Genomic DNA, 13083 nt, shown 5'->3' on the forward strand with positions numbered 1-13083 from the left:
TTCAACTTTCGATTTCAACTTTTGATTATCCCAACTTCACCTCGTAAGAGTTGGGAAACTCCACCTTTCCCTAGTTCTCAGCTACAGGAGAAATGAGCTGACAAAGGAAATTAAAGCCAGCTTGGAACATGGTGTATTGAAAATTCTCAAGATTTCAAGGGAAGAGGAATAGGAAGATTTAGAAATATGACGGACACACCTTGTGTGGTTCGAGTCTCCAAAAGGAAGTATTACTAAGGATGTTTGAACTGAGCTGGGAGTTGGTTCTCTGGGTAAAGTTTTTTCTTTAAGCAAAAGGACTAGAGTTCCATCCCATAACCTGGCATGATGATGTGTTGGTGTTGGGGATGCAGGGAAGCAGGTACCTGGGACTCTTCAGTCAGCTTGTCTAACCTATGTAGGGAGTTCTAGGCCTGTGACAGACCCTGTCTCAAAAACAGGGAAAGTGGCACTGAGGAGCCATACCCAAGGTTGTGTTCTGACCTGTATCTGCATAGGCATGTACATGCCTCTACACACACACACACACACACACACACACACGCACGCACACACAAACACACACTCACACTAAAGATCAAAGAATAAAAACAACTTTCAATTGCTGCATTGATAAAGAGAAGTTGGGAGAGATTAGTGAACAGCCGACAGCTGTCACCAGAATCCAGTGCTAGATCATGAGTTAAAACTGGAAGAGAATGTGAGGCTGAGCTGGGGCACAGCAGCCAGCACAGCTGTTCATAAGCTATTTAAAGGGAGGGGCACCCCAGAGTGTGGCACCTGATGACACTGAATCCAGACCCTGCTGCAGTGAGCCCTAGAGTTGGTTTCGAGCTGTCACAAGAATGTCAGTCACTGATTTTTTTTTCTCTCACTTTCAGTGTCATTGAAGACTGCTCTATCACATATCTTAGGTACACCATCTTCAGTAATTGCAATGGAAGGTCAGACCCTGGCACACACTGAAGAACTATGCTTTCATGATTTCTCCTGACCAGGAAAAGTCTATTCTCCAAATGTAACCGAAAAGCTCAGAAGCTGAGGTTTGGTCTTCCTGGTATTTCTGATATGTCGGTAAACAAGGGAGATTTCTCAGCATATTTATGAGGAAAAGGAAAGTTTGAAATAGAAATCTCTGTTCTCTCAGTGCCAGTACCCCATATGCTGGGACAAGGAGGCAGGGCTTCTAGGAGATGATTATCTCATGAGAGAGCTTGGCACTCCCATGCAAGAGACCTCAGGGAGTCTTCCTTCTGCCCTGTGAGACTGTGGTGAGAAGCTGGCAGTCTAGGGGCTGAGGGATGGCTCAGTGTTTAAATCGATGACCTTGCAAAGAATAAAGAACTGAGTCAGATCCTGTGAATCCATATAAACATTGAGTTGTGGCCCCAATGGCTCAGTTGTAACTCTCAATTTAGAGGACAGAGACAGGGTATCTCAAGGTGATGATGGATTGCAAACACGAAGACCTAATAAACTCATTCCTTGCCCAACTTGAGTTCAATCATAGTGTCTATCTCAGCAAGAGAAAACAAACCAGGACAATATATACACAATTACAGAATGGTCAGAGTTTTGTTTGTTTGTTTGTTTTTGGAATGTCTAGTTGAATCTTTTTAAAAATTTTTTCTTTATTATTTGCTTTGCTTTGGTGTGACGCAGGGGACAAACTGGGGGTGTTTGTCTTCCACTTTACATGTACTAAGCAAGTGTTCTGTCCTTGTGCCATGTCTCCATTCTAGGGGCTCTGAGCTAAACTTAGATTTATTCACATTAGCTAAGCTACATGACATTAATCAAATTTGTCTATGTATGTCACAACATATATATATATATATATATATACATATATATATATATATATATTTTTTTTTTTTTTACCATCTACTGGCATTTTCTAAATGTATCTCACAAACAAGGGATGGGAAAGGCCATGTGACTCGACTGGGACTATAGTGCAGAAGAAGCAGCTGCCCGGGGAAGGCCTGAGGAGACTTAAGGAGAATTAGTGAGGAGGGAAAATATCATATGTAAAATTCCAAAAGAATTGGTGCCTGGTGGAAGACAGTCTAGTTGCATACTGGTCTTTATCATAGTATAGTCTACTTAAAGATGCTACATGGATAGCCTCAGCAAGAGATTCTAGCTATGTAGTCTCATGTTAGCATTGGGAATTGATTTTCAGGAAATCTCACTTCTACACTTGAAATTCTTCTCAACACAATATGCAACGTGTAGTGGATATAGCCTACATTTCCCTCTCTCCAGACCCATCCACACTATTCAGAAACGGCTTCCTCACCACACCACCCACTCTCCGATTCTTTTCCTATTTTTGCTTCTTTCCCCCACATCCATTCTTTTTATCCTCAGCACAAAACTCTACAGGCTTTGATTTGAAATTTTGGGGTCCAGCCTGGCCTGGAGTGGAAGGGAAAAGCATTCTCTAATATCTACTGAGAATTGCTCTATGGCTCAGCATACGTGCGCCCTGTTCCCCTTTCCATGTACTTTTGAAAAGAACATGTAGTAAATGAGTTTTCCACTTCCTTACTGACCTGGCTGATGGTTTCTTCTCTCAGTGGACAAGAGGAGTGTCTTGAAAGTTGGTCACATTTCAATTATTTCTTCCAGTTCTATTAATCTTTACTAAATACATTTATAGAAAAAGAGCTTCATTTGTGGACACACAAACCTTTTGTATCATCGTCCCCAAGATGGACCTTAAAAGTCCTTTACTCCTGTCTCAGATGTGCTCTGGGTCTGTTTCATAAAGAGTGAATACTCATTTGAGGTTTGAAAAATCACAGTAGTTTGGGTAGAGTGGGTGGGACGAGGTGCTTGCTGCCAAGTGAGACAAATGGACTTAAATTCTATCCCAGGAACTCAGATAGTAGAGAGAACTGATTCTCACTAGAGTTCTTCTGACCTCCACCATATGCACTATGGCATGTGAACACACACACACACGCACACACACACACACACACACACACACACAGAGACAGAGACAGACAGATAGACACAGACACAGAGATACAAAGAGACAGATAGACACAGACACAGAGATACAAAGAGACAGATAGACATACACACAGAGACAGACACACACAGAGGCAAAGAGACATACATACATACATACATACATACATACATATATACATACATACACAGAGATAGACAGAGACAGAGAAAGAGACAGGCACACACACACATATGCAAAAATGTACTATAAAATGTGAGACATAAATCCATGGTGGTTTGTTTAGTAACTTTCATATGGTTTTATAGTGCTCACTAGCATCCTCAGTGAAGCAAGGTCACACTTCTCCCACTTTTGCCGATAACCATCCTAACAGGAATGGGTGACACCTCACTGTGGCTTTCCTTTCCTTTTCTCTAACTAGCACTATTGAGTACTTTTACAACTATCTATTGTGCATCTGTCTGTCTGCTTTTTGAGAGATGCCTATTCCAGCCCTTTTTAGACTAGTTAACAACGTGGAATCTTTGCCTGGATATTGAGGAGTATGGCTTCTTGTATACTTTACACACCCATACTTGTCCTATTCCACAAGCTCATCTCTTTTTCTTTGCCTTAGAGAAGCTATGTCGTTTGCAAACAGTTACACTTATTTGTTATTGTTACTTGTGCATTTGAGGTTGTAACCATAGAGTCTTCGTGCAGGTCTAGGTGAAGTATTTCTTCCATGCTTTCTTCTAGAGCAGGGGTCCTCAACCTTCCTAATGCTGTGACCCTTTAATATAGTTCTTCACGTTGCAGTGACCATAAAATTATTTTCATTGCTACTTCATAACTATAATTTTGTTACTGTTATGAATCATAAAATAAATGTCTGTGCTTTCTTATGGTCTTAGGCGACCCTCTTAAAAGTTTCACAACCCATAAGTCCATGGGTCCTATTTTAAAGTTTCAGTTTAGAGTCTGAAATAAAAAATCCATAATTCATTTGAGCTGAGGCCTGCAGATGATGAGATACCTGGGCCTAATTTCAATTGGTATACAAGTATCGGCTTCCTCTACATCACTTATTAGAGAGCATGTTCTTTCTCCATTATATCTCCTTGACATTCATGAAAACCACTTACTAGGGAATAAATGGATTTATATTTGCTCCCTATTATTCTGTGTGACCATTGTTAAGTCAGAACCATGCTTTAGACTAGAATAGTTTTGCTCTGTATTTTGGAGTCAGGAAGTAAGATTCTTCCAGGTTTTGTTGTTGCTGTTGTTTTCTGTTATTTGACTTTTTATGGTTTCCCATAAAATTTAAGATTATTTTTTAGTGAGTTTTACTTCTTTGAAAACGTTTTTGGTATGTGTTGGTGAGTGCATACAGTGCTAACCTTCAGAGATGTTTTTATAGGGATGGTCTTTGATTCGTACATAGTTGTCTTAGTTATTATCCTATTACTATAAAGAGACACCATGATCCAGGCAACTTAAAAAAGAAAGCACTTAATTTTTGACCCAAAATTTCTCCTGTCTACAAGAAATGCAGAGACAAAGATGGAGCAGAGACTGAGGTAAGGTCCAACCAATAACCAGCCCAAGTTGAGACCCATCCCAAGGGCAAGCACCAATTCCTGACACTATTAATATTACTCTGTTATGCTTGCAGACAGGAGCCTAGCATAACTGTCCTCTCAGAGGCTCCACCCAGCAGCTGAGTGAAAGAGATATAGAGGCCCACAGCCAAACATTGGACAGAGCTTAGGGACTCTTAAAGAAGAGGTGGGGGAAGGATTGAGGGCCACGGAGGGGATAGGATCCCCACAGGAAGACCAACAGAGTCAACTAACCTGGACTCTTGTGAGCTATCAGAGACTGAACCACCAATCAAAGAGCATACATGGTCTGGACCTAGGGCCCCTGCACATGTGTAGCAGATGTGCAGCTCAGTTTTCATTTAGGTCTCCCAACAATTGGAACAGAAACTGTCTCTAAAGCTGTTGCCTATCTGTGGAGGATCCTGACTGGACTACCTTGTCTGGCATCAGTGGGAGAGGATGTGCCTAGCCCTGCAAAGACTTCATGTGCCAAGGTGGGGTATATCCAGGAGGACTTCCACCATCTTAGTGGAGAAGGGGAGGTGGAGGGAGGAAGGGACTGTGTGAGAGGGGACCAGAAGGGGAGTGGTGATCAGGATGTAAAGTCAATAAATAAAGTAATGTAAAAGAAAATCAAAAGAAAGCATTTAAAAGGGAACATGCTTACAGTTTTAGAGGACTACTCCATGACTATCATTGTGGGGAATTTGGCAGCAGGCAGGAAAGATGAGTAGCTGAGATCTTAAATTCTGACTTGTAGGCAGTGGGGAGAGAGAGAGAGAGAGAGAGAGAGAGAGAGAGTGAGAGAGGACTAGGCTTGGAATGGGCAAAGTCCATCTCCAGTGATTCACCGCCTCCAATGTGGCCATGCTTTTTAATCCTTCCAAAAGATTTTCACCAACTGGAGACCAGCCAAGACTTCAAATACATGAGTGTGTGGGGACCACTCTCATTCAAATTACCACAATAACTACATTTAGAATAGGAATTTAAATATAATTGCATATTATTCCATTTATTCGCATCTTCTTAATTTTTTATTATTTATAATTTTGATCATTCATTTTATTTGTTAAATTTATTCCTAAGACATTTTTGTACTCACTGTAAGTGGAATCATTTTCTTAGTTTTCATTTCAGAGGATTTTCCATTAGCAAATGTACACACTACTGATTTTTCCTATTGATTATGTATCCTGCAACTTTATTGGATTTGTTCATTAGTTCTAACAGGTTTTCATTGACATCTTCGTGGTATTTTATTTAGGTAATCATGTTATCCATAGATGGGTAATTTAACTGCTTTCTTTACAATTCATGTGCTTTATTATTTTTTCTCTTACATATCATTCTGCCTAGAACTTCTCAAAATCTATGGATTAGAAGTGGTAAAAGTTGGTAGCTTTGTCCTCTTCTGCATCTTACAGGAAACCCTTCTCATTTAGTGTCGCATCAGCTGTGAGCTGGTAACCATGACCCTTCGTGGGTTGAGAGCTTCTGTTCCTACTTTGTTGATTTTTTTCCCCCACAAAGAAATGCCCAATTTCATTAAATGCTTTTCTGATTTTATTGAAATGATATAGCTGTCTTTTATGTCTATTCCAGTCCTTGGAATGATGAGCAGTGCTTTAGAACACAGGGAACGTGGAGTTCAGCTGCATTTATTAACTATATATGGTGAGCTATCCATGTGTTCCTGGGATGGAGGATGGCTACTTGCTTAACTTTGAGCAATTGTTTTGTAATGCAGATTTAGTTTGCTAGTATTTAGTTGAGAATATTTGCATATGTGTTCTTCAAAGATCTCTTGTAGTTTTCCTTCCTTCCTTCCTTCCTCCATCCATCCCTCCCTCTTTCAGTCCTTCCCTCCTTTTTCTCTCTTCCTTTATCCCTTCCTTCAATCCTTTCTCTTCTTCCCTTGCTCATCTCTTCTAGTCCTTCCCTCCCTCTTCCTTCCTTCCCACCTCTTCCTTATATTCCTTCATTCTACCATCTTTCCCTCCACTTATTCCTCCCTTTCTTCTTTCTTTTTCTTCCTTCCCCTTCCACTTTCTCTCGCTTCTCCCTCCCCCATTTCTCTTTGTTTCTTTGCTTCTTTCTCCCACCCTTTCCTTCTAGTGTCCTTTTTGGTTTGTTCCCAGTGTACCACTGAATCCAGAATCATATTAGAAGCATCCTCTTCTCTACAAAGGGATTTTAATTGGAACTGATATTTGCTCTTCTTTAAAATGTCTGGGAGAATGAAAAAATTCTCAATGATGTCACACTGCTGTTCGATTTTCTTTGGGGGGGGGGCTTTTAAGCCTCCCATTGCATGTGGAACAATGCCAAGCTCTCCCCTTTTTAGGTAAGGAGGCTCTGCTATGGTTTCATCAGGGTCTCAGCTGTAGTTGGCTGAAGATGCCTTGGCACATACAAGACACTTAGCTCACAGTCTGTTGGCCACAGCTTGTCACATGAAAACTGATGTTAGGGGAATCGGGAAGCTTTGGGTCAGATGCATATTGGAAGAGAGCTATGCATTTACTCTTGCTGCAGAAGTCTTTAGGTGAAGATGTAACACATATCTTCTCTGGACCCAGATATCACAGCAAGCAGAGTTTTATTTTTTAACTCATGCATGTGAGTCCCTGTACATTTAGCAAAGACTGTAGTTCAGTGTCACCCGGGGTCAAGGACTTAGTGTAGACAGGTGTGAGTCACACTCCACACGCATGAGCATGACTAAACCATTCCAAGTCCCATGTGGAAGAGCCTTCTCTAGGACTTTTGCCCTATGTCCTAGATAAAGAGAACAACTAAGTTCATGTACCTGGAGAATTTCTACTTGGCTGAACAGGACAAAGGGTGGTGCGTAAGAGTGCAGGCGGCATCTGAGTCACGGAGGCACTTCTGTAAGAGAAGACACGAATTCCTGCAGGTCAGGAGTATTTCCCCTGGGTGAGAATTCAGCATTTTAAAGACATGCTGATCCATTTACCAAAGTGACCAGTGTATGTTTTATTGATGCTCCTGTTTGTTTTTGTTCAAGCAGTAACTCCTTAGGTGTTTACTGACATGTATCATTGTTTTAACTGACATGATTATAGTTTAAAAAATTTTAGATGCTACTGGGAGAAAGAAAATGTAGTGTTTATTTTTCCACTCTTACTATCCTTTCACAGTTCTTCTTCCCTCTCCCTTTCTATTCCTTTCTTCAATTCTCCTCTGTCTCCACTAAGTAGTCTCATTTCATATATATATATATGTGTGTGTGTGTGTGTGTGTGTGTGTGTGTATGTGTCAGTGTGTATAATCTAGATTATATAGATATGTACATACACCTGCACATATTTAAGGACTGAATTATACGTAGCTTTACATCTAAAACCCAATATGATTTGATTTGTATTAATATTATAGTAATAATATTAAATATAAACTGTTTAAATGTTCAATTTTCATTTTTTTACTTTAATTTTAATACCAAATTTATGAATGCTTTGGGACATGAGATGACAATCGTGAGGACACACACTCTACATTTTTTGAGTTCCGTGCATTTATTTCATTTTCTAATTTATTATACTTTGCATGTGTTTCTGTTGAATATTTTAATTATGTCACTGTTGCCACATCAGAGCAAACCATAGAGCAAAGTTCATAATAATAACAAATTGTGGACTTTGCCTAAAGGAAGAGGAAGAAAAGCAGCTTTTAGACACTGACTTATAAAATACTGTCCTTATATTGTGACCCATTTAATGACATCAGTCTTCAGTGATACCCACAAACGTGAAGAGTAATTACTTAGGCTAAGGTGTGGCTAATTGTTTCTTGATTCTTGTTCAAGTAACTATAGTTTGTGTACCACTGCTTATCATTTATCATCTTGTTTATTATGTACATTTACTTCCTCCACTATTACATGGCACTGCCTTCATCATCAGGCACTTACTTCAAAGTCTAGGACCACCCCAGCTCCCAGTAACGTGTAGCAATCATTGAGATGACAAAGAGATATAGATATAGATCTAGTTCCTAGAATTTGTGTGTTAGAACAGGGTGTCTTTCCCCTGGGAATCTGCCCTTGGAGGCAGTTATTGGACAGAGAGCAAATACCACAATACACAGTTGCACCCTCAAGGTGGATAACAGGTGGTACCCAACAGCTGTAGGCTATAGAAATTCTCAGACTGTCATGCTCTTTGGGACTGATGCTTTCAATGTCTGAACCCCTAGGTATTACAATTGTAGCCTTGGAAATCCTACCTTATTGATTCAGTGATATTAGTTCCACTGATCCAAAACCATCCTGACCCAGGTACATCATGTTCATAGTATTTTGTAGATAAAGACCTTCCTGCTTATTGAACACCTCAGTATGTTTGCCAACCTGATAATTTATCAATCTGTCTACAAGCAACACATTAGGCCACCAGTCCTTTTCCTTCAGTGATAACATCATCCCAATAATTAAAGACATATAGATCATGGGTCAGATGGCTTACTTCTTTCTAGTAATGTTCATCACATCTATTAACAAAATAGAACTTGTATTCATTATGGCCTGTAACTGTAATTGGTTAATTAGATTTGGATGACTTCCATTTGCCATGGTTTATCTAATATCGGATTGTTCACTTTGATTTATTTCTTGGTTATTTGGATTCCACCCAGCAGTTATTTCTGAAAGGTCACAAAGATGCATTGATGTCTTGTATTTAACAGTGGTGGGTCACTTGTTTTGACTAATATATTAGTCAAGAAAACAATTATTTGATGTTTCTATCCCAACATGCTAGATAATCAGTTTTACTTTCTTCTCTTGACTCGATGATGCTTTAAGGAGGGAAGGCAGAAAATCTTTCCTGGAAGGGCATACTGCAATCAGATCAGTTGGTAGAGATGTGTTGGATCAGTGTGTTCCAAGGAGCATCTGGGCTCTGTGGGGAGAAAGACTGTCATCAATTAGTGATCTCTGGCAAAGGCCCAGATGGGAAGGAGAAGATGAATACACCTTCTCCAGACTACTAGGGAATATCACCTTTTCCAGGGCAGCTGGCATTTCAACAGAAAACCAAGGTACATTTAGTTGTAAATAATCTATGTTTAAGAATGAAACATAACTTTATGTTACAATGATGTCATATGAAAGTACATATACTGGTAGATAAAAAGAAAACATGGTAAAGATGTTGAGATTAAATGTCAAAATTAACAAGTATGACATAATGACTTTGTAGAATAGTTTATGACCTCATAGGGGGAAAAATCTGTATTCTTCTCAAGCACTTGAGGCATTACAAATACAGATAATATGCTAGGAAATAAGGAATTAGCTCTAATTTAGAAGAGATCAGACTGTCTGCTAACCTTGATGAAATCAAATTAGAAATCAATAATGTATTCATGACTAGTGCCCTCCAAAATATGTAGATATTAAGTTGCATATTTTTAATGATTAACTGGCTAAAAATGAAATCACAGAAAATATCAGACCACTTCAAGTCTGTGAAAATTAGCTATTGCCAGGCTCAGTAATGCCTTGCTAGCATAAAGACCTGACTTCAATCACCAGGACCCACATAAAAAAGCCAGCCATCTTATCTTGGCTCTGAAATCCCAGTGGATCCCTGTGGAAGTGGAGCCCTGAGCCTTACCCTCGCTGTCTAGCCTAACTGATGAGCTCCAGGCCAACGAGATATCTTGTCCCAAAGAAGGTAGATGGCATTCTTGAGGACAACACCTGAGGTTGTCTCCTGGCACCCATGAGTAAGCATACATACATGCATATACATGAACATGCACACACACGTGCACACACTTACATGTATGCATTTAAGAAAGCAAATATATCTGTCCAACAAGGATCTGAGAAAAGCCATCCTGTTTGCACTGAGAGTTTTCTGAAGTAGAGAGATTGTGGTTCCAACGATTACTTCCTATTAGAAGTTGTAACTTACAGAAAGTGTTCTAAGTTTAGTAGAGAAGAAAAGAGATGAATTGTCCTCTGGAAAGGCCTCATTAGGAGAATTAGACCACGATGCAATAGAGCCCTGAACAGTAGGAGAAATCCTTTAGTATGAAGAAGAAACTGATTAGAGCTCCGGGGTACTGGTTAGTTCATAATGTTGTTCCACCTATAGGGTTGCAGATCCCTTTAGCTCCTTGGGTTCTTTCTCTAGCTCCTCCATTGGGAGCCCTGTGATCCATCCATTAGCTGACTGTGAGCATCCACTTCTGTGTTTGCTAGGCCCCGGCATCACTGGAAAGAGAGGCCCATTGGACACGCAAACTTTATATCCCCCAATACAGGGGAACGCCAGGGCCAAAAAGGGGGAGTGGGTGGGTAGGGGAGTGGGGGTGGGTGGGTATGGGGGACTTTTGGTATAGCATTGGAAATGTAAATGAGCTAAATACCTAATAAAAAATGGAAAAAAAAAGAAACTGATTAGAAAAGAGAGCCATCCTGGATAGCATGATGGTGATTCTGAAAAGAGAGACACTGTAGGTCCATAGGAGAACGGTAACTGTTCTGACAGGTTCCCTGAAGTGTGTGTATGTGTGTGTGTGTCTGTGGTGTGTGTGTGTCTGTAGTGTGTGTGTGGTGTGTGTGTCTGTGTGTTTTTGTGGGGTTTGTGTGTGTTTCTATAGTATGTGTGAGTGTGCCTGTGTGTGTGTCTGTGGTGTGTGTGTGTGTGTGTGTGTGTGTGTGTGTGTGTGTGCGCGTGCGAGGTTTGGAATGCTGCATTTCCCTGTAAGTGGTTCTGATAAATGAATTGGCTCACCGAGTTACACATGGGTGGAGTCATTTTCTGTGTCTGCCTTTGCTCCACCTGTCTAGGGGTGAGTAGACGTTTGTTTATACCTCCCCAGGAAAAATCCCACAACAAAAATGTTTACTGAAAGAACCCTTGGCACTCACTCCAATGAAGGGAAATGACTGCAGAGTGACAGGAGGTGAGCTGAAACGTAGATCCAGGAGAGCTTTAGCCTGTGCCATTCCCTACCTGTCATGAGGCCCAGAACTGTGTTGCTCCTTGGAGTTCTTCCTATTGAGTTGAGATGTCTAGGTCTCTCTAATCCCAAAGCCATCTGTCATCAAGTACAGCCAATCTCAGGCATGTCCATGACCTTGTATGAGATGACTCTTGGCCACCAAATCGAGCCAGAAGGCTGGCAAAGGAAGACTTTCTACTAACAGCCTTCCTAGCAACAGGGACAAGTCTCTTTCCTTGTATTCAACTCTGGGCACCATTCCCACACCTGTACTACAAAACCCACATTTCTACAGCATCACAGCAGAGACCTTAACATAAGGGTTTGACCAGAGGCGTCAAAGCCCTTTCAGTCCATCCCAGCTCTCACTTGTAGGGAGGGTGCCCTTGTCCCAGGTGACTCATCTGAGTAACTTGGTGCTGTGAGAACCAAAGAGAATTGAACGTGAGTTCTCCTAAGACTCAGTCTGCACTATGACTTAGGGTATGACAATCACAGGAGCTATCATTTACCAAGCACTTACCATGTACCAGTGACGGCCGCAACTGCTTCACATGTATGTCACTAACCTGAGTCTTTGTCTTCCTGATTGCAGGCAACAACACCCACTGAGCAGCTTTGCAATGTGTGTTCACTAAACTAACATATTTGCTAATTCTTATTGCAGACAGTGGGCTCCACACCCATGGGAATGCCTCCCTCCCTCTTCCTCATCAAGTGTGAATAATTCTAGATCCCCAAATACACGGCATGCTCCATCAGCCTTGATATATGATAACAATAATGTTTATAATGATCGTTATTATAGCTCTCCTTTATTGAGGGCTTACCATTTTCCAGTCAGTGTACAAAGCCTTTGATATATATGGATAGATTCATTGTGTCCCCAGAATACCCCTGTGTGGCAGAAACACGAGACTCTTGATTCTATGCTGTCCCCAAAGGAAAACCCAGAAGAAAGCATTGCTCCTCTCAAGTGGCCAATTATTTATCAGTGCCTTTCTTTGTGTGAGTGCATGTGTGTGTGTATGTGTGGTATGCACATGCACACCCACACACATGCTCATCCACACACACAGGTGTGCAATGCAAACAACTCCCTTCAGCTTAATTATATTTTAACTGATTCCATGTCTTCCTCTTTGCTTCCATTTCTAGCCATATTTAATTCCTTTCTTTTGTTTTGCATTCAGAATTATTTCATGCTCAAAAAAATTACAGTCCTGTAGAGAAAGCCAACACCCGTTCCCTCTGCAGAGCTCAGCACGAGTGGGAATCCTGCCATCGAGCAGTCTGTCCTCGTTCAATTTTAGCATCCTATAATTTCCTGCATAATTGTTTAAATGTCCTCATTCTCATCTCTGTCTCTCCCCAAACTTTGCTATTTTTTTAAAGAAGGCACCCAAGCTGTGTGTCTGCTTCAGCAGGGAACTTCACAGGCTCCATGCCAGAGAGCACCATGCACCTCCAGTCACCACGGTACCTCAGCAAGCCTGCCTAGCGAGCGACCTCCATGGAAGCCCTCCAGCC

The 13083-nt window shown here is 41.0% G+C and overlaps 1 long non-coding RNA gene across 2 annotated transcripts in view; it reads left to right on the forward strand.

Moving 5' to 3' along the window:
- The window catches only part of 2900079G21Rik (RIKEN cDNA 2900079G21 gene), a 114649-nt gene that overhangs the window by 14961 nt on the left and 86605 nt on the right, over positions 1-13083 (forward strand). Inside the window, exon 1 of one of the 2 annotated variants that reach the window (NR_033433.1) lies at positions 7337-7512. The exons of the other annotated variant lie outside the window; for it this stretch is intronic. This is a non-coding gene — a long non-coding RNA (RIKEN cDNA 2900079G21 gene). Of the gene's footprint in view, positions 1-7336; positions 7513-13083 lie in introns of those variants that run through there. 2 annotated transcript variants of the gene reach the window in all.

Source organism: Mus musculus, chromosome 9, assembly GCF_000001635.26.
Source record: "Mus musculus strain C57BL/6J chromosome 9, GRCm38.p6 C57BL/6J".
Classification (NCBI taxonomy): domain Eukaryota; kingdom Metazoa; phylum Chordata; class Mammalia; order Rodentia; family Muridae; genus Mus; species Mus musculus.